Raw genomic sequence first — 23,813 nt, 5'->3', positions numbered from 1 at the left:
TTTGATTTCCCAGAAAAATATGGTTCCCATAAATTGTAGTCTTGTATTTCAAAGGGAATACCATTTTAAAACCATTTATATGAGAAACTAATCCTTTGAACACCATTAAATGAGATGAAAGTTGACTGAAAGTATAACAGTTGTTTTTCCAGTTTCTCAAATATCTTTTCTATACGGTTTCTATATTGAAGAATAAAGTCTGAAGTCATTTAGTGTGGCAAAACCTGAGTGCTTAATTTCCTCTTGCAATAAAATAAAATGAAATTGTGGAAAAAATATAAATATAAATAAATTAAACTAAAAATATAAATAAATAAAAATCTTTTCATTGACTTGAGAACTCAACATCACATGCAAGAACAAAGTTGGTAAAGCTTTGAACAACAATGCTTTTTGTTTCTTAGAGCAGATGAAACAATTTGTAATTTACCACAAAGCTATAGTTAAGCTGCATTTAAATAAGAATACCTAATGAAAAAAATCACTACATCCTCTAAACCCTTGAATTTCCTTTTCATTATTCTATACATGCTTCAAGTTCAAAAAGATATTTCTAAGACAAATTGGCAGGGACAGAAGAGAAATGAGAGGAGGTAGGGTTAAATTGAGAGGGATTGTGGACTTTTTTCAAACAAAGTGATCAGGCCATTTGAATATGTAAGAACCCAAAAGGTATCCTCAGGGAACTGTAGCTGAATTGCAAAGTTCCATACAGTTCAAAGAGAAAGGACATAAAAGGCTTCTAGACAAGACAGAGCTGGATATGAGTATTGAAGTCTGAGTTATTTACCTAAAAAAAGTTGGAAGAGATATTCAAGGAACAGGAAATAACAAGAGAAAGTTAAAAAGAGTATAAATAGAATAATGCAACCAAGAAACTTACTGGTCTTAGTCATGAGTGAAATGAGAACAAACAGAGAGTAAGAAGGTAAAATAGGAAAGAGTAAAATGGACAAATCATGGAAAGTTTCCCATGCCACACTTCACTTTGTCTTCAATGTATGATATAAAAAATACCCAAGGGGCTTCCCTGGTGGCACAGTGGTTGAGAGTCCACCTGCCGATGCAGGGGACACGGGTTCATGCCCCGGTCCGGGAGGATCCCACATGCCACGGAGCGGCTGGGCCCGTGAGCCATGGCCACTGAGCCTGCGCGTTGGGAGCCTGTGCTCTGCAACAGGAGAGGCCACACAGTGAGAGGCCCATGTACCGCAAAAAAAAAAAATACCCAAGAGTCTCTTTATATGATGGTCAACCTGATTATATAAAACTTGATTATTTCAGTTCTTATGTGTGAATATTTATGTAATCTCTCCCTTATTTAAAATACAAGGAATGACTACTTTGTACTATCAATGAGATGCTAGAACACTAAATTAGATATTCAAAATTAAAATGACTAAATCACCTAGGTTTACTGAGGACTGTTTCACACAAAGATAACTGGCTGCCACGCAAAGCCTAGCAATATCAAAAAGCTGTGTCAGAAGCTATGTATGGACACAAATACAAACAGAGAGAATGGCAATAATCCTCACAAATTTAGGAAATATTTGCTATTAGTACAGCATAACTCTCTACAACTAACAGGTAGATATAGGATCAGAAGTTCTCATACAGTGCATTGAATTATTACAAGGGAAAAAAAAACTCCATGAAAACATAACCTCCAGCAAGAACATATGTAGATAAAAGCAATACAGTATTGAAGATTAAGTGGAGGTGGCACATTGGACATTCGTACCACTATACATATACAAAGTGGATGGCAATGGCAAACTGAGTCCCACCACAGGCAGAAACCAGCCCAGGAATCATGTTGCCTCTCCACCTGCCAGAGCTCCTCCCCACGTTTGTAGGCACCAGGTGGTCCAGACTGGGGAAGCTTCTTGTGTTTGTTCCAGCATCACCAGGACGAAACAGGGAGCCCAGGTGCCAAGAGAAAAATCAAATAGACAAAAATACCACCACAAATGCTGTAAAAAAATAAATAAATAAATTGTCATTGGAATCACAGCCCAAAAGTACAGGTCAGGACCTGCACACCAAGTCTACACAGCGTGACTCTGCAAAAATACAAGATTCAAATACCACATGAAGAACCAATGACATTACAAGAGAAAAGACAATCAACTGATACCAACACTGAGATGAATCAGGTGTTGGAATCATCTGAAAAGGATCTTAAAGAACCATCAAAATAATGTCTATTAAAAATGAAAGTATAAGATTTTCAGCAAAGAAATCAAAGTTATAAGAAAGAACTTTAAGGAGGCAGAGACCGGAAGCAGCCACAGCGCAGGGCACAGATCCCTCAAGTCGGTGCCTGGCAGATCGGAGTCGTAACGTTGGAGCCAGGGCCTGGAGCCATGTGGCTGAGAGGGTCTTGGTGCTCCGGCTGGTGTCAGGCCTGTGCCTCTGAGGTGGGAGAGCCGAGTTCAGGACATTAGTCCACCAGAGACCTCCCGGCCCCACGTAATATCAAACGGCAAAAGCTCTCCCAGATATCTCCATCTCAACACTAAGACCCAGCTCCACTCAAAGACCAGCAAGCTGCAGTGAGGGACACCCTATGCCAAACAACTAACAAGACAGGAACACAACCCCACCCATTAGCAGAGAGGCTGCCTAAAATCATAATAAGGTCACACACACCCCAAAACACATCACTATACATGGCCTTACCCACCAGGAAGACAAGATCCAGTCTCATCCATTAATACACAGGCACCAGTCCCCTCCACCAGGAAGCCTACACAACCCACTGAAACAACTTTAACACTGGGGGCAGACACCAAAAACAACGGGAACTATGAACGTGCAGCCTGCGAAAAGGAGACTCCAAACAGAGTAAGTTAAGCAAAATTAGAAGACAGAGAAACACAGAGCAGATGAAGGAGCAAGGTAAAAACCCACGAGACCAAACAAATTAAGAGGAAATAAGTAGTCTACCTGCAGAAGAATTCAGAATAATGATAGTAAAGATTATCCAATATCTTGGAAATAGAAAGGAGGAAATACAACAAACGTTTAACAAGGACCTAGAAGAACTAAAGAGCAAAGAAACAATGATGAACAACACAATAAATGAAATTAAAAATGCTCTAGAAGGAATCACTACCAGAATAACTGAGGCAGAAGAACGGATAAGTGACCTGAAACATAAAATAGTGGAAATAACTAATGCAGAGCAGAATAAAGAAAAAAGAATGAAAAGAATTGAGGACAGTCTCAGAGACTTCTGGGACAACAGTAAACGCACCAACATTCGAATTAAAGGGGTCCCAGAAGAAGAGAAAAACAAAGAGACAGAAAATATTTGAAGAGATTATAGTTGAAAACTTCCCTAATATGGGAAAGGAAATAGTTAATCAAGTCCAGAGAGCACAGAGAGTCTCATACAGCATAAATCCAAGGATAAACAGGCCAAGACACATATTAATCAAATAACAAAAATTAAATACAAAGAAAAAATATTAAAAACAGCAAGGGGAAAACAATAACATAAAAGGGAATCCCCATAAGGTTAACAGCTGAACTTTCAGCAGAAACACTGCAAGCCAGAAGGGAGTGGCAGGACATATTTAAAGGGATGAAAGGGAAAAACCTATAACAAAGATTACTCTACCCAGCAAGGATCTCATTCAGATTCAACAGAGAAATTAAAACCTGTTCAGTCAAGCAAAAGCTAAGAATATTCAGCACCACCAACTCAGCTTTACAATAAATGCTAAAGGAACTTCTATAGGCAGGAAACACAAGAGAAGGAAAAGACCTACAGAAACAAACCCAAAACAATTAAGAAAATGGTAATAGGAATATACATATCAAAAATTACCTTAAATATAAATGGATTAAATGCTCCAACCAAAAGACACAGACTAGCTAAATGGATACAAAAACAAGACCCATATATATGCTGTCTACAAGAGACCCACTTCAGACCTAGGGACACATACAGACCGAAAGTGAGGGGATGGGAAAAGATACTCCATGCAAATGGAAGTCAAAAGAAAGCTGGAGTAGCAATTCTCACATGAGACTCTTAAATAGACTTTAAAATAAACACTATTACAAGATACAAAGAAGGACACTACATAGTGATCAAGGGTACAATCCAAGAAGAAGATATAACAATCATAAATATTTATGCATCCAACATAGGAGCACGTCAATGCATAAGGCAAACACTAACAGCCATAGAAAGGGAACATGACAGTAACACAATCATAGTAGGGCACTTTAACAACCCACTTTCACCAATGGACAGATCATCCAAAATGAAAATAAATAAGGAAACACAAGCTTTAAATGACACATTAAACAAGAAGGACTTAATTGATATTTATAGGATATTCCATCCAAAAACAACAGAATACACTTTCTTGTCAAGTGCTCATGAAATATTCTCCAGAATAGATCATATCTTGGGTCACAAATCAAGCCATGGTAAATTTAACAAAATTGAAATCATATCAAGTATCTTTTCCAGCCACAATGCTTTGAGACTAGATATCAATTACAGGAAACAATCTGTAAAAAATACAAACACATGGAGGCTAAACAATACACTACTTAATAACCAGAAGATCACTGAAGAAATCAAAGAGGAAATCAACAAACACCTAGAAACAAATGACAATGAAAACACGATGACCCAAAACCTATGGGATGCAGCAAAAGCAGTTCTAAGCGGGAAGTTTATAGAAATACAATCTGACCTCAAGAAATAAGAAACATCTCAAATAAACAAGTTAACCTTACACCTAAAACAACTAGAGAAAGAAGAACAAAAAAACCCCTAATGTAGCAGAAGGAAAGAAATCATAAAGATCAGATCAGACATAAATAGGAAATAAATAAAAGAAACAAGAGCAAAGATCAATAAAACTAAAAGCTGGTTCTTTGAGAAGATAAACAAAATTGACAAACCATTAGCCAGACTCATCAACAAAAAAAGGGAGAAGGCTCAAATCAATAGAATTAGAAATGAAAAAGAAGTAACAACTGACACTGAAGAAATACAAAGGATCATGAGAGATTATTATAAGCAACTCTATGCCAATAAAATGGACAACCTGGAAGAAATGGACAAATTCTCAGAAAAGCACAACATTCTGAGACTGAACCAGGAAGAAATAGAAAATATAAACAGGCCAATCACAAGCACTGAAATTGAGACTGTGATTAAAATCTTCCAACAAACAAAAGCCCAGGACCAGATCACTTCACAGGAGAATTCTATCAATCATTTGGAGAGGAGCTAACACCTACCCTTCTCAAACTTTTCCAAAATATAGCAGAGGGAGGAACACTCCAAAACTCATTCTTTAAGGCCACCATCTCCCTGATACCAAAACCAAACAAAGATGTCACAAAAAGAGAAAACTACAGGCCAATATCACTGATGAACATACATGCAAAAATCCTCAACAAAATACTAGTAAACAGAATCCAACAGCACATTAAAAGGATCACACACCATGACCAAGTGGGGTTTATCCCAGGAATGCAAGGATTCTTCAATATATGCAAATCAAGCAAGGTGATACACCATATTAACAAATTGAAGTATAAAAACCAAATGATCATCTTAATAGATGCAGAAAAAGCTTTCAACAAAATTCAACACCAATTTATGATAAAAACTCTCCAGAAAGTAGGCATAGAGGGAACTTACCTCAACATAATAAAGGCCATATATGACAAACCCACACCCAACATTGTTCTCAATGGTGAAAAACTGAAACTATTTCCACTAAGATCAGGAACAAGACAAGGTTGTCCACTATCACCACTATTATTCAACACAGCTTTGGAAGTTTTAGACACAGCAATCAGAGAAGAAAAAAATAAAAGGAATCCAAGTTGGAAAAGAAGAAGTAAAGCTGTCCCTGTTTGCAGATGACATGTTACTATACACAGAGAATCCTAAAGATGCCACCAGAAAACTACTAGAGCTAATCAATTAATTTGGTAAAGTAGCAGGATACAAAATTGATGCATAGAAATCTCTTGCATTCCTAAACACTAATGATGAAAATCTGAAAGAGAAATTAAGGAAACACTCCCATTTACCATTGCAACAAAAACAATAAAATACCCAGGAAGAAACCTACCTAAGGAGACAAAAGACCTGTTACAGAAAACTATAAGATGCTGATGAAAGAAATTAAAGACAATACACATAGATGGAGAAATATACCATGTTCCTGGATTGGAAGAATCAACACTGTGAAAGTGACTATACTACCCAAAGCAATCTACAGATTCAATGCAATCCCATCCCTATCAAACTACCAATGTCATTTTTCACAGAACTAGAACAAAAAATTTCACAATTTGTATGGAAACACAAAAGACCCCGAAGAGCGGAAGCAATCTTTAGAAAGAAAAACAGAGCTGGAGGAATCAGGCTGCCTGACTTCAGACTATACTACAAAGCTACAGTAAACAAGACAGCACGGTACTGGCACAAAAACAGAAATATAGATCAATGGACCAGTATAGAAAGCACAGAGATAAACCCACGCACATATGGTCACCTTTATTTTTGATAAAGGAGGGAAGAATATACAATGGAGAAAAGACAGCCTCTTCAATAAGTGGTGCTGGGAAAACTGGACAGCTACATGTAAAAGAATGAAATTAGAACACTCAGTAACACCACAAAAACACAAAAATAAACTCAAAATGGAATAAAGATGTAAATGTAAGGCCAGACACTATAAAACTCTTAGAGGAAAGCATAGGCAGAACACTCTATGACATACATCACACAACAATCCTTTTTGATCCACGTCCTCAAGAAATAGAAATAAAAACAAAAATATACAAAAGGGACCTAATGAAACTTAAAAGCTCTTGCACAGCAAAGGAAACCATAAACAAGATGAAAAGACAACCCTCAGAGTGGGAGAAAATATTTGCAAATGAAGCAACTGACAAAGGGTTAATCTCCAAAATTTACTAGCAGCTCATGCATCTCAATATTAAAAAAATAAACAACCCAATCCACAAATGGGCAGAAGGCCTAAATAGACATTTCTCCAAAGAAGCTATACAGATTGCCAACAAACACATGAAAGAATGCTCAATATCAGTAATCATTAGAGAAATTCAAATCCAAACTTCAATGAGGTATCACCTCACATCAGTAAGAATGGCCATCATCAAAAAATTTACAAACAATAAATGCTGGAGAGGGTGTGGAGAAAAGGGAAACCTCTTGTACTGTTGGTGGGAATGTAAATTGATACAGTTACTATAAGAACAGTACAGAGGTTCCTTATAAAACTAAGAATAGAACTACCATTTGACCCAGCAATCCCATATGCCCAGTATATACTGGGCATATACCCTGAGAAAACCATAATTCAAAAAGAGTCATGTACCACAATGTTCATTTCATCTTTTCTACAGTAGCCAGGACATTGAAACAACCTAAGTATCCAATGACAGATGAATGGATAAAGAAGATGTGGCAGATATATACAATGGAATATTACTCAGGTGTTAGAAGAAACAAAAGTGAGTTATTTGTAGTGAGGTGGGTGCACCTAGAGTCTGTCATACAGAGTGAAGTAAGTCATAAAGAAAAAAACAAATACCATATGCTAACACATATATATGGAATTTTTAAAAAAATGGTTCTGACAAACCTAGGGGCAGGATAGCAATAAAGACGCAGATGTAGAGAATGGACTTGAGGACACGGGGACGTCAAAGGGTAAGTTGGGATGAAGTAAGAGAGTGGCATTGACACATATACACTAACAAATGTAAAATAGATAGCTAGTGGGAAGCAGCCACATAGCACAGGGAGATCAGCTCGGTGCTTTGTGACCACCTAGAGGGGTGGGATAGGGAGGGTTGGAGGGAGACGCAAGAGGGAGGAGATATGGTGAAATATGTATATGTATAGCTGATTCACTTTGTTATAAAGCAGAAACTAACACACCATTGTAAAGCAATTATACTCCAATAAAGATGTTTAAAAAAGAAAAAGAACTTAATGGAGATGGTGGAACTCAACAATACAGTAATAGGAATAAAAAACTCACTGGATAGGCTCAGAAGTAGAGCAGAAGTGATAGAGGTTAGAAGCAGTAAATTTGAAGATAGTTCAGTAGAATCTACCCAATCTGAACAGGAGAAAATAGAATTTTTTTTTAAAAATGGAGAAAATATTAGAGATCTGTGAGAAATTATAATATTTATATTATCAGATTTCCAGAAGGAATCCTAGTTTCCCTGAGAAACTGGAAGACTCTAGAACAAGACACTGGCAATAATAAAACTTTTTTAATAAAGCAAGAGAAGAGAGCAAAGAAAACTCCAGCCATTTTGTTGACCATGTTAACAACAGCAAAATATCATATGTAGGCAGTATTTTTTAAAAAGTTTTCCATAATATAATTTGTGTTTTTTCTTTTCAATGTGAATTTTCAAATAAACATTCTTTCAATATAAAGTTTTGATTTCTAAATTGTGATTTCACAAATTTTAAATAAAATAACAGAGAGTACTCAATCAACTGCAATCAATGTGCAAAATTTCTACTTGCCATTAATTTTTCTGGGACAGGAGACAAATTTGGCAGGTAGCTCTCAAAACAAGGAAGTGTCTAATGAGGACATCCATCTCTTGTCATGCTAATGAGGTAACTCTGGCTAGTGAAATAACTGTCTTCAGTAATTAACAGCTCAGGGACATTTTAGTGGCTGACAAAGAGCTTTAAAATCCTGCAAGTACCCTTAGTCATTATATATAGCTGTTTAATGAACATTCCTAGTACTCAATACTTATTTATTTCTTCTCATATTTAGTTTCACAAACTAAATGGGAAGTAGCACTGATAATCCATATTATTTATTTTGTGATTAAAATTTTATTTATTTTATTTTTGGCTGTGTTGAATCTTCGTTGCTGCGCGCAGGTTTTCTTTAGTTGCAGCAAGCGAAGGCTACTCTTCCTTGCGGTGCACAGGGTTCTCATTGCGGTGGCTTCTCTTGTTGCAGAGCATGGGCTCGAGGCATGTGGGCTTCAGTAGTTGTGGCACGTGGGCTCAATAGTTGTGTCTCGCGGGCTTAGTTGCTCTGCGGCATGTGTGATTTTCCCAGACCAGGGCTCGAACCTGTGTCCCCTGCATTGGCAGGCAGGTTCTTAACCACTGCGCCACAGGGAAGTCCAACAATCCAGATTTTCTTATTCATTGCATATGGTTATGAAATAGATATAAAAGAATAGAAACAAACAACAGAAAGGTATATAACTGAATCACTCTGCTGTACACCTGAAACGCATGTAAACCACTTCCAACAAGTCCTGGGAAATAGCAAGTGCTCAGCCACTACTATCATTACTTGATTGACCTCCTCCAACTCAACGTGATCTATAAGCAATTAGACAATAATTTAGGAAAAGAGAAGAAATACAATCAGCTAAGCATAAAAGTAGGATATATAGTGAAAATAGGATAAAATGTGTATTGAAGACAATGGAAATTATCACACTGTTGCAACTGGTTTAACTTATACACAAAGTGATGTAATACTGTTTGAAAAGATGGTAATAAATATTTTGTCTAATTCCTATGTCTCTGTATCTATATGTATTTATCTACATATATTATTCATTCTCATTATTCACAGACTCCATATTTTTGAATATGCCTACTTGCTAAAATTCATTTGTAACCCCAAATCAATACTCAGAGTGCCCTCCACAGATATTCCTGGATCTGCATAGAGCAGCGAAAAATTTGAGGTGCTCAATGTGTACCTTCCCAGGAAAGCTGAACAGGTAATGCTCTGCCTTCCTGTAGCTGATCTGGTACCTGTCATACAGAGATGACCAGAGGAGGGACATGGTAGGGGCCTGACAGTGTAGTGCAAGAAACTCCAGCTCTGGGGCCATTTAGTTGGGGTTTGAATCCCAACTCTGGCACCTATTACCTACTACCGGCGACACTTCTGGCAAGATACTTACGTCTGAACCCTGTTTTTTCATTTGTATAATAAAGAAAACAGTCCGTATACTGGGTTTATGGATCAGATAAGTCACCATTTTTTCCAAAATATTCAGGTTACAGTAATATAAACTTATGTGTTCAACAATATTTTATTATAATAAACGATACGTTCTTTGGGACTACGGTAATGCTGCAAATCATTTTTACTTAGTACAAACAAACTTTCTATGTAAATTATTGTATGTCATTTCTATCATAAAATTCTAATATCAACAAAAATTATGATGCTCTGTAATGTAAAGTAAATAGCATTTATAAGACATTTTATGGACTAATATAATATTGGGTGAATGAATGGCAATTTTGGTCACCTAGATAATTTCTAAGTAGATTAAACCTAATCAATACAAATTATGCAAAAGCACCAGGTTATAATATATTGTTTTTATTTGTACATTCTGTCTATGAAAAGTAGATCCACATGTAATAAAACAGCAATTAATATGGCAAATTCAATGTGATATAGGAAGTGCTTATAATATGCTAATAAGCTTATGTTCTAAGGAGGAAGAGTAAAAAACATTCCAGGCAACTACATTATGATTGAAGATTTCCCTGAAGTGTTTTTGCACTGAATTTTATTTATTTATTTAACATCTTTATTGGAGTATATTTGCCTTACAATGTTGTGTTAGTTTCTGCTGTATAACAAAGTGAATCAGCTACACATATACACATATCCCCATATCTCCTCTCTCTTGTGTCTCTCTCCACCTTCCCTATCCCACCACTCTGGTGGACACAAGCACTGAGCTGATCTATGTGGCTGCTTCCATTCGCTATCTATTTTACATTTGGTAGTGTATATATGTCCATGCCACTCTGTCACTTCATCCCAGCTTACCTTTCCCCCCACCCTGTGTCCTCAAGTCCATTCTCTATGTTTGTGACTTTATTCCTCTCCTGCCCGTAGGTTCTTCAGAACCACTTTTTTTTTTTGATTCCATATACATGTGTTAGCATATGGTATTTGTTTTTCTCTTTCTGACTTACTTCACTCAGTATGACAGTCTCTAAGTCCATCCACCTCACTACAAATAACTGAATTTCATTTTGTTTTATGGGTGAGTAATCTTCCATTGTATATATGTGTCATCTTCTTTATCCATTCATGTGTTGTTGGACACTTAGGTTGCTTCCATGTCCTGGCTATTGTAAATAGAGCTGCAATGAACATTGTGGCACATGACTCTTTTTTTTTTTTTTTGGCGGTACGCGGGCCTCTCACTGTTGTGGCCTCTCCTGCTGCGGAGCACAGGCTCCGGACGCGCAGGCTCAGCGGCCATGGCTCATGGGCCCAGCCGCTCCGCGGCATGTGGGATCCTCCCGAAACGGGGAACGAACCAGCGTCCCCCGCATAGGCAGACGGACTCTCAACCACTGTGCCACCAGGGAAGCCCCACAGGACTCTTTTTGAATTATGGCTTTCTCGGGGTATATGCCCAGTAGTGGGATTGCTGGCTTGTAAGGTAGTTCTATTTTTAGTTTTCTAAGGAACCTCCATGCTGTTCTCCACAGTGGCTGTATCAATTTACATTCCCACCAACATGCAAGGGGGTTCCCTTTTCTCCACACCCTCTCCAGAATTTATTGTTTGTAGATTTTTTGATGATGGCCATTCTGACTGGTGTGAGGTGGTACCCAATTGTAGTTTTGATTTGCATTTCTCTAATGATTAGTGATGTTGATCATCCTTTCATGTGTTTGTTGGCAATCTGTATATCTTTGTTGGAGAAATGTCTATTGAGGTCTTCTGCATCTATTAAGGTGATCATATGGTTTTTATCCTTCAATTTTTAACATGGTTTATCACATTGATTGATTTGTATATATTGAAGAATCCTTGCATTGCTGGAATAATCCCCACTTGATCATGGTGTATGATCCTTTTTATGTGTTCTTGGATTCTGTTTGCTAATATTTTGTTGAGGATTTTTGCATCTATGTTCATCAGTGATATTTCCCTGTAGTTTTCTTTTTTTGTGAAATCTTTGTCTGGTTTTGGTATCAGACTGATGGTGGCCTCGTAGAGTGAGTTTGGGAGTGTTCCTTACTCTGCTATATTTTGGAAGAGTTTGAGAAGGATAGGTATTAGCGCTTCTCTAAATGTTTGATAGATTTCGCCTTTGAAGCCATCTGGTCCTGGTCTTCTGTGTGTTGGAAGATTTTTAATCACAGTTTCAATTTCAGTGCTTGTGATTGATCTGTTTATATTTTCTATTTCTTCCTGGTTCAGTCTCAGAAGGTTGTGGTTTTCTAAGAAATTTTCCTTTTCTTCCAGGTTGTCCATTTTATTGGCATAGAGTTGCTTGTAGTAATTTCTCATGATCCTTTGTATTTCTGCAGTGCCAGTTGTTGCTTCTTTTTCATTTGTAGTTCTATTGATTTGAGTCTTCTCCCTCTTTTTTCTTGATGAGTCTGGCTAATGGTTTATCAATTTTGTTTATCTTCTCAAAGAAACAGCTTTTATTTTTATTGATCTTTGCTATTGTTTCCTTCATTTCTTTTTCATTTATTTCTGATATGATCTTTATGATTTCTTTCCTTCTGCTAACTGTGGGGTTTTTTTGTTCTTCTTTCGCCAATTGCTTTAGGTGTGAGGTTAGGTTGTTTATTTGAGGTGTTTCTTGCTTCTTGAGGTAGGATTGTATTGCTACGAACTTCCCTCTTAGAACTGCTTTTGCTGCATCCCATAGGTTTTGTGTCATAGTGTTTTCATTGTCATTTGTTTCTAGGTGTTTGTTGATTTCCTCTTTGATTTCTTCAGTGATCTCTTGGCTATTTAGTAGTGTATTGTTTAGCCTCCGTGTTTTTGTATTTTTTACAGTTTTTTCCTGTAATTTATATCTAGTCTTATAGCATTGTGGTTGGAAAGATACTTGATATGATTTCAATTTTGTTAAATTTACATGGCTTGATTTGTGACCCAAGATATGGTCTATCCTGTAGAATGTTCCATGAGCACTTGACAAGAAAGTATATTCTGTTGTTTTTGGATGGAATGTCCTATAAATATCAATTAAGTCCATCTTGTTTAATGTATCATTTAAAGCTTGTGTTTCCTTATATATTTTCATTTTGGATGATCTCTCCATTGGTGAAAGTGGGGTGTTAAAATCCCCTACTATGATTGTGTAACTGTCATGTTCTCTTTATATGGTTGTTAGCATTTGCCTTATGCATTGAGGTGCTTCTATGTTGGGTGCGTAAATATTTACAATTGTTATATCTTCTTCTTGGATTGATCCATTGATCATTATGTAGTGTCCTTCTTTGTCTCTTGTAATAGTCTTTATTTTAAAGTCTATTTTTTCTGATAAGAGAATTGCTACTCCAGCTTTCTTTTGATTTATATTTGCATGGAATATCTTTTTCCATCCCCTCACTTTCGGTCTGTACGTGTCACTAGGTCTGAAGTGGGCTCTTGTAGACAGCATATATATGGGTCTTATTTTTGTATCCATTCAGCCAGTCTATGTCTTTTGGTTGGAGCATTTATTCCATTCACATTTAAGGTAATTTTCAATATGTATGGTCCTGTTACTATTTACTTAATTGTTTTGGGTTTGTTATTGTAGGTCTTTTCCTTCTCTTGTGTTTCCTGCCTAGAGAAGTTCCTTTAGCGTTTGTTGTAAAGCTGGTTTGATGTTGCTAAATTCTCTTAGCTTTTGCTTGTTTGTAAAGGTTTTAATTTCTCTGTTGAATCTGAATGAGATCCTTGCTGGGTAGGGTAATCTTGGTTGTTGCTTCTTCCCTTTTATCTCTTCAAATATGTCCTGCCAGTCCCTCCTGGCTTGCAGAGTTTCTTCTGAGAAATCAGCTGTTAACCTTATGGGGATTCCCTTGTATGTTGTTTGTTGCTTTTCCTTTGCTGCTTGTAATATTTTTTCTTTGTATGTAATTTTTGATAGTTTGATTAATATGTGTCTTAGCGTGTTTCACCTTGGATTTATCCTGTATGGGACTCTCTGCTCTTCCTGGACTTGATTATTTCCTTTCCCATATTCGGGATGTTTTCAACTATAATTTCTTCAAATATTTGTTTCCGACCCTTTCTTTTTTTCTTCTTCTTCTGGGACCCCTATAATTCGAAAGTTGGTGCGTTTAATGTTGTCCCACAGGTCTCTGAGACTGTCCTCAATTCTTTTCATTCTGTTTTCTTTATTCTACTCTTCAGTTGTTATTTCCACTATTTTATCTTCCAGGTCACTTATCCGTTCTTCTGCTTCTGTTATTATGTTATTGATTCCTTCTGGAGAATTTTAAATTTCATTTATTGTGTTGTTCATCATTGTTTGTTTGCTCTTTAGTTCTTCTAGGTCCTTGTTAAATGTTTCTTGTATTTTCTCCATTCTATTTCCAAGATTTTGGATCTTCTTTACTATCATTACTCTGAATTCTTTTTCATGTAGACTGCCTATTTCCTGTTCAGTTCTTTGTCCTGGTGGGGTTTTACGTTGCTCCTTCATATGCTGTGTATTTCCCTATCTTTTCATCTTGCTTAACTTACTGCATTTGCAGTCTCCTTTTTGCAGGCTGCACGTTCATAGTTCCCGTTGTTTTTGGTGTCTGTCCCCAGTGTGTAAGGTTGGTTCAATGGCTTCTGTAGGCTTCCTGATGGAGGGGACTGGTGCCTGTGTTCTGGTGGATGAGGCTGGATCTTGTCTTTCTGGTGGGTAGGACCATGTCTGGTGGTGTGTTTTGGGGTGTCTGTGAACTTATTATGATTCTAGGCAGCCTCTCTGCTAATGGGTGGGGTTGTGTTCCTGTCTTCCTAGTTGTTTGGCATAGGGTGTCCATCACTGCAGCTTGCTGGTCATTGAGTGGAGCTGGGTCTTAGTGATGCGGTGGAGATCTCTGGGAGAGCTCTTTCTGTTTGATATTACATGGGGCCGGGATGTCTCTGGTGGACCAATATCCTCAACTCGGCTTTCCCAACTCATAGCTCAGGCCTGACACCCGGCCAGAGCACCAGGACCCTGTCAGCCACACAGCTGCTAGTGTTGGATGGTCTCCTGTAGAGGCAGTGGGTGGCTGTGGCTCACCTCGTGGACAAGGACACTGGCAGCACAATTTCTGGGATGTACTCCTTGGTGTGAGCCCTCCTGGAGTCCTTGAATTTTAAATAGAATCTATTAGTGCAGTTGTGAGTTTACCTCCTATCATAGGAAACCGCAGAATTGCAGATGCAAAGTATGTAGTTTAACCAATTATTGGTTTTGGTTTTTGTTGTTGTTTATTTGTTTGCTTTTTTGCCCCCCAAGCAACAAAATGTTGAAAAAAACAGAGGTAAAAATTTGTGTGATTGAGTAAAAAGAATCTACCAAAGAGGAAACGGGTAGTGAAAAGATGGCAGTGTCTTTCCAAGTGGTGTTGAAAAATTTTGGAGTCAGTGTGCTAGAGAGAGCGAGCTGTTAAGATAGGCGGTAGTGAGAAGGTGTGCATGGTAGTTACAACCAGGGCCAGGACATTTACTGTAAAAGCAATTAGCTGGGTGGAGGAGAAGGACACAATTATTAGAGAAGAAGAATTGAAGGGGAAAAAATGCAAGTTTTTGAAAAAACATTATGTAAATGTTGAAGTTAAGAAGCATTAAGAAGGAAGTAATATGGAAGAGAGTAACCATGAGCCAAAAGCCAAATTCTTTGAGAAATGAGGGGTCAGTGGATTATGACTTGAATGAGGAGGGGTGGCAACAGAGATAACCTGATAACATGAGGTTCAAATATTGATGATTTTAGAGGAGAGATGTAGAGGGTGTCCGTGGGAGGTGGAGATGGTTTGGAAGGGGCAATAGAGAACAAGGAGAAAGCCTACCTTATGTATAGTCCCCACAGTTAAGAGATGCTGAGAAAAAATGTAATATTAATTCCTTAAAGAAAGCAAAATAAGAAAACAAAATTTAAAAAACCCTCTGTCCATAGTAATCGCCTATTTCAACATTTACACAAAAAAAGTAAAAAAAAAAAAAAAAAAAAAAAATCCAAACAAAACTCAAAAAACCACCTTCCCCTTATCCATAAAATCATTTTCAAAATTATCATAGAAGTTATTAAGTTTTATGGCTTTTCATGTCTTCAGCTCACAGAATATTTCCAGCCTTATCACTTAGCCTTTTACCCCTAAGTACCTAGAGTCTGAACTTGATCTTTCTGGAGGGTATCCTCCCCTCCCCTCTTCTGGGAAAGTACTGAGGTTCTGTAAATAAACTGAAGTTGAACTTAATGTTCAGCAACATTCCCAAGACACCTGCAACACTTCCCATCAACTTGTTAATCATGATAAAAACAGAATTTGAATTTTTCCCTTCAGTTGAAAAAGTCTGGAGGATAAAGACAGCCTCTTCACATGTTTGTTTGGTTTTTTTTTTCCCCAGATATTTATATATGAATTTCCTGATTCAGATTTGACATTGGGGTATATTTGATCAATGCTTGGTAGCAAATCATCGCCAAACTTCTCATGTCATTTCTCTGCAAAGTGTTCTAGCTATTTAACAGAATAATTTGTGGGTTTTGTTTGTGTTTATTGTATTATAATTTAGTTAACTAGCCAAGGCCCTTAGGTGCATAATTTTTCAGGTAGTCAATGATCTGAATTGACCTATATGGTGACTGAATATATTGTCCTCCAAGGTGGCTAAGGATGCATGAGAATCCTTATCATTAACTAGAAGAACATTTCTTACTTCTTTGTCTCTCATTACCCCAGCTTCATCTTTAGAGATCAAGCTTCAAGCTTTTACCTGGGCTGCCAGCAATAGACCAGAGATGAGATTAGTTGCTCATTGCCATGATGCTCACACCCTGTTTCTATCCACGTTACAAATTCTCAGGGTCAAACTCAATTTTCTTCAAATTCTTTTGTTAAGATTTGTCTGCTTTCACCACTTCACACCAAGGATGGGTAAGATACCATCCTGGCATCAGTTCCTCATCCACATTTTTCCATCTTTATTTCTTTGTCAAAAAGTGACAGAGTGACCCTTAATGAACAGCACTGGGAGTTGAAAAAACAATCAATCATTCGCACAGTGCCAATTTATGGTAACAATAAATATTCAATTATCAAATAGGACTCACACTAACAGGAAATTCCATTTAGTAACAAATTTTACTAATGATTTAAAGGGTACAAGCAATTGTATGGCAGAAACTCAGCATTTTTCTCTTGGAGTGATCTGCGATCATCAACGCAGCTCTCCACAATCTGCCTTCTCTCATGTTAGGATTAAATATGTGAGTTTATTTTTAGCAGTGCATGAGGATATATGACAAAGAACCAGTCATTTTATAGAACATCTCCATTTTATATGTCATTAATTACAGAGATTACTGAACTCTCTTCACCTAGCTATGCCTGCAAAAATCCATATATACCGCTAAAGCATTTCACTGATAAAGAGCCTCCATTACCATTCTGGGAGCAAATAGCATGTGTGTGTTTACCAAAAGGCCTGGTTACAAGAATGTAAATAAGATAATTTGACTAGGTCACTCCTTCTTTCCCAAATGTCCTAGTGAAGTTTATAGTTGCACTGCCAATTCTGTTATTTGCAGAAGAGAATAGGAATAGCTATTAAAGATCATATAACATGTCAAATAATGAGTATTCTATTCACTGAATGAAGAATTCCCTGAAACTTTTCATTTTTCTGTAGTTCCAATTTGGTAATATTAGAAGTGATATGATTTTGAAAGAATGTAAGCTCCAATGTATGCTCCCTGAGTGATAGATTTTTCGGAAATTTTTTCTCTGTGTGTGTTTTAACATTCAGTCATAGATTAGGGCAAAATATATGTCTATTGAGGAAAACCTGTTTCAAAGAAAAAAAATTTGATTTCTATGTACACGACCCACATTCCAACACTCAAACATACATAAGTCCAAACACACACACGTGTGCACACACATGCTCACATGCACACACACATACGGTCTTACAAATGAATGTTTAACATTTTCTAAGCTTGATTCATATGGGCATTCACTTTTTTTTTTTTATCTCTAATCCCTTCATCAGTGTGTGGGTTTGAACATTTCTTGCTATTTTTCATGGCTGTGAAGGCAAGCAATCATAATTCAACTGCATGCCACTTCTTAGGCTGTGCTGGTTAATCAGCTGAGTCAGTCCCCAGCTGGAGTCTCTTGCATGCTTTGATTTCACAAAGTCATTAATCTCATTTCCAACTGAGTCAAAACATTACCAACGTTAGTGAAACCCAGTGACTTTCCATTTCCTAGTCAGAGATGTACATGTTCTTCTCAGGACACCCAGGGCGAGAACCTTTAACATATACAGCTGGTGTTTTTGTCACTTATTTTTAAAACTTTTTCTTACTTATCTCTGGGTTTAATTATTCTGCAGCCTTGATCCTTGAGGGAAACTTTATCTGTTGTCTTTCAACTTTTCTTTAGTTTACATGTTATTTAGATGTCCAAATATTAACTCTGTTGATGTTAAGAGAAAAAAATTATAACTCTTAAAAATTTATATGAAAATACATAAAATATACAAAAAATGTGACCTATAACTATATGCTTGGCTATATACAAATACACACACATATTCATAGGTCCCATACAAACACACACACATGCACATACACATATACATGCATACACACCTATATATATAGCATTTTAGAAAACATATTTACGAAAAATTAAACTAATGTTACTTCTAGATAGATATAGCCTTTATAGAATTATTTTCCTTTATATTTTTTTGGAATTTTCTGTTATCTACAATGTATTCATATTGCTTCTACAGTAGAAATGATGCATTCCTATGTAAAGAATATTATTATTCATATGTGATGAAAACAATACAATAATGGAATTTTATGATTTGGTTTCTGAATTCTGATATTTGAATATGAATCAAAAATTTGCATACTGTATGAACATTTACAATTCCACTATTGATCACAGACATTTCTTTACAAATAACTGATTTGTAAGATCTGAAATGCATTATTTTGTCATTTTATTCTAGGTGGGAGAATAAATTTTAGTATTACTAAAATATGGAAAATCTTTTAATATGAAAAATTACTATCTATGTTGATAATTAGAAAACATATTTGAAGCAAATATAGTGATAATATATTCTATTAACCCATTATGTGGGTCTATGTATTATATTTATTGAATGACTAATATAAACAATGAACTTTACAGAATTATTTAATATATACAACAATCCCCCAATGTAGGCAAGTTACCTCCAATTTATAGGGTAGTTCAGGCTTGGAGAATTGAAATAACATGAAAGGAACTATAGAGCTAGGATTGAATCTAAATTTTTGAGTTTGCTTATGTATTTGTTTTAAATTCTAAAATCAATTTTCTTTTGTCTCAAATTAATGTTTGCTTTTCTACATATTTTGATGTCACTAGATAATATTTAATTTCACTTTTCTATGTAGAGACAGTATAAAAATATTTCATTATGTTCAGATATAAATTAGAACCAGAAAAGAATAATGATACCATATAGCAGAAGTCGGCAAACTATGGCCATGAGGTCAAATTTGCCCTTTCTCCCAATGTAACACTTTTGCATTTAGGATACTGAAGAAATAAGTTCATCCCTTTGTGTATTGTCTATGGCTGCTTTCTCACTACAACTGCACAGTAGTTGTGACATAGACCATATGGCCAGAAAATCCTAAGAGATTTGCTATCTGTTCCATTATATTAGACATTTGCCAACCCCTACATGTGTTCAAAGTCATTTGTTCTGCAATCGGTCAACTCAAGTTTAGATCAAAGATCTGACACTTCATAGTTTCATAACCACAAACAAATCATGAGACTATTTAAGGCTTTTTCCCTAAAGTGGAAATTAGGCATGATTATAGTACCTTCTCCACTGAGATGTTGTGAATGAAACAATATTTTGAAGGCATTGCACAATGCCTGATAATAAGAGAATATTTATTATTATTATCATTCAGCAACATTTTCTAGGTAATTTCATTTTTATTTGCTTGAAAATAACATGAGCATCAGAATCTGCTTCTATAAGAAAAAATATATTCCTTTCATACTTTCATTATGTACTTCAGCAGCATACTAAAAGTAATATTTTTTTGCCATAAATCATTCTCTATTCTTATATGGGTCTTTCTGGTGAATTCAGAACCTTGCTTTATTGAGTAGAAGTATTGATAGTATAAAATAAATCTACAAACACAGTGTGCAAATATAATCCTATATCTTTTACTTTTCCAAGTAATCTCTCCATAACCACATTTATTTTTGGAGGAATCCCATTCCCACATTCTTCAGATCACTGCTGAAAATTGTTCATAAACTCTAGGGAGTTGTTAAAATAATTAGATCTATTTTGTCCCTACAACAGGTTTATCTGGTCAGCCCTGATGATTCTTGGTCCCTAACTATACCTTAAAACAGTTGCTAAATTCTCTCTTGGGCAAAGACTGGGAAACAATATCAACATATAAACCCAATGTCATCTGTTGTGGCCCACTTGCAATAGGGCAGTGCATCATTTCAACTTGTTTTTAATACATAAATCATAACAAACATCAACTTCTAAGCCATCTGTAATTGCTAACAACTATGTTGTAAATAGTAGAGTGTGGTCGTGAAGTGCTTCTTATACACATCTAATATTTTATCTTTGCTCTTGGGACATATCCTCAATCAATTTGTTAGATCATAGATTTAGGCATAACTAATCCTCTCATTCTGTGGGCTGCTTCTTTCATTATTTCCATCAAATTTTTGTCCATAAGTCTATAACTTCAGCTTTATTTGGCCGGAATATGCAATCTACCCAAACATATCAGTTTGGAAAATAATTTGAAGACATATATTTAACATCTAAAATAATGTTAAAATGTTAAACTGAAGCCATAGTTTTCATTTTTCAAGCCACCTACTAGCTTCTGTTTGAGCAGTGATTTTTTTTTTTTTCAGTTGCTACGGAGTAGCTTTGGTAGTTCAATATAATATTCACCAGACTATATGGTCTCTCTGTATTGATTTTTTTCCAGCCCTCAGCCACAGTTTCTCCCTAGTTCTTTCCATCTGATTCTGCTGTTTATTAGTATTTTGAGAAACACAAATAATTTTGAGGAACATTGCTTAATTCTCTGTGGATTAGCTAATGCAGTATTACTTTCAACATTCCTAACACTTACTAAAATAATCTGCTTTTTTTTTTTTGCAGTACGCGGGCCTCTCACTGTTGCGGCCTCTCCCGTTGCGGAGCACAGGCTCCGGACCGGGGCACGAACCCGTGTCCCCTGCATCGGCAGGCGGACTCTCAACCACTGCGCCACCACGGAAGCCCGAGAAATTATTTTTTAAAAGCAGATTATTTGGCCTTCTCTGGTGGCACGAGAAATTATTTTTTAAAAGCAGATTATTTGGCCTTCACTGAATAAATCCATTTGTATATGTTTTCTTTATCTCATATAACAAAGCATCCAATTGCCTTACTGGGAAAGTATTCAGAGAGAAAAAATGTAAATAATTGTTGCTATTTATGTCTGGGTCCTAGACCTTAGATAGCACTCCTCTTTGTATTCATTAATTTAAAAAAAATGTTTACTGATTGTCTACTAAATGACAGGCATTTTTCTCGTCATTGGGATAGAGGATGAAACAGATTTAAAAGAATCTTCATTCTTACATTACTCTCAGGTATAACTCCAAGTAAGCTTTTCCCATAAATTGATTAATTTGTTTCTTCTCAGCTGAAATGGTTCTTTTACTTTGATATTTGCTTGTATAGGCAGAGCACAATTAATTATTAGAGTCAGATGAATGTATTTGACACTTGATTATGCTTTCATTTTTATTGTCTCCTACAGACAGTTAAAGATAATTGTGTATCTTCTGTAGAATGCTTGAAACATAACAAGCATTGCCTAAAATAAAAAAGAATCAAAAGCATGACAAATTCACAGCTTAGCCATAAATATCAAAGCCTCTATTTGCTATGGCAACTAAAATGGAAATCTTCCCTGAATGGGCATTAAGTGTCTTGACTGTCATAACTTGTTATTAAGGCCTTGTAAGCAACATTTATTGTAAGCAAGATTATTAGAGATGTCAAAATCTATGTTTCAAAAGTAATGTTTTTATCAGGAAGAATGGCATGATGTCACAGCTCATATTTTCTTGAGCATCTACAGCTGAGAAATGCACATATAAAAGCAAACAGTTGCAATAATAAGCAGGTTGTGTTGGAGAGTTAGCCAAGATGCCTTCAGCAGGGCAATTGTGATGCCAGTATAGGTGGTTTGGTCTGGAAAAATTTGTCATCCAACTGATAGCAACATATTTTAGCTAGTGAAGCAGTTACATTTTCTCACTGCTGAAAATTTCTTAAATTGTTTCAATAAAATAAGAATGCATCTTTTATTTCAATAAGCTTGTCTTTTGTGATATGTCCATTTATCTATATTTGCACTCAAAAACCTTCTTGGGAGTTCTTTCCTCAAAGTACTATCAAAGAAAAATACTTTAGACAAATGTGTTAGTGCTTGTGTGAAGCTGTATAAGCATGTAAGCCCACTCACCAGCACAGAGAAAATATAAAACTTTGTGAGAAAAGTATAAAAAGTGGTTATTTGCATACTAAAAAGTTTGTTTAGAGATGCAGATTAAAAATATTTTTTATTTGAGCACTGTCAGGGGACAGGTCTCCATAGATGGGTCCCTTGTGTTTCTACCTGCCTTAAGAGCAGAGGCACTTACAGCTTTTGTTCTAGCCTATCTTTCCATAATGTTTAATTTTTTTAAAGATTTATGATATTTGTTTATTATTGGATGATATGCCTTCATCAAGTGGTGTGAATAAGAATGGGCTCCCAATCTTTTTTTTTTTTTTAATTTTTATTGGAGTATAGTTGATTTAAAATGTTGTGTTAGTTTCAGGGGTACAGCAAAGTGAATTAGTTATACATATACATATATCCACTCCTTTTTAGATTCTTTTCCCATGTAGGTCATTATAGCGTATCGAGTAGAATCCCCTGTGCTATGCAATAGGGCCTTATTAGTTATGTATTTTATATCTAGCAGTGTATATATGTCAATCCCAATCTCCCAATTCATCCCTCCCCATAATGTTTATATAGTAATCAGCCTGGAAAGAAATAGTGTCTCCTTCCAGGGCACAGGATGAGTCACTGTGCTTTTAAGCATAATAAAGACAATTTCTCCCATCTTGGTGAGGGCCTGGGTGAGTTTGTTGCAGCATAATAAAAATGATCCCCTAAGCGTGGGATTCTTTAGCTGTAATACAAACCCACTTTGTACACAGTATCCACCTGGGTAATCCGCATTGCCTCATGGAGTTTGAGGGGCAAAGAGAGTCAGCACAAACAACCTGCTGTGCCATGAAGTTCTTTGTCTCTGACCCAAGAATCTCAATGTTTTCTGCCAGCATCTATGAAACTGTGGCAGACTAACTTTATAGTTTGTAAATAGGGCAAAAAAAAAAAAATCTGAGACCCATCAGAGTTTCTCACAACTGACAATTTTAGGATTTGGAGCAGTAAATCTTGTGTACATTGGGAAGCAATTTAGAAGGTCCTAGAAAATAACTTCCGAAGAACAAAAATAAAGACTGAATGAAGTAAGCCTTTATTAATTAGAGCACTTTGTCCCTCAGTTACAATAAATACCTACAGCAACCAAGAAAGGCTGGCAACTATGTTTTTTCTTTAGAGGGCACATATTTTAAGCATTTTGGGCCGTATGGTGTCTGCTGTAACGACTTAACTCTGTCGCTGTA

This window comes from Orcinus orca, chromosome 15 (assembly GCF_937001465.1).
Source record: "Orcinus orca chromosome 15, mOrcOrc1.1, whole genome shotgun sequence".
NCBI lineage: Eukaryota > Metazoa > Chordata > Mammalia > Artiodactyla > Delphinidae > Orcinus > Orcinus orca.
The sequence above is the reverse complement of the archived record's forward strand: the minus strand, read 5'-3'. Positions refer to the sequence as shown.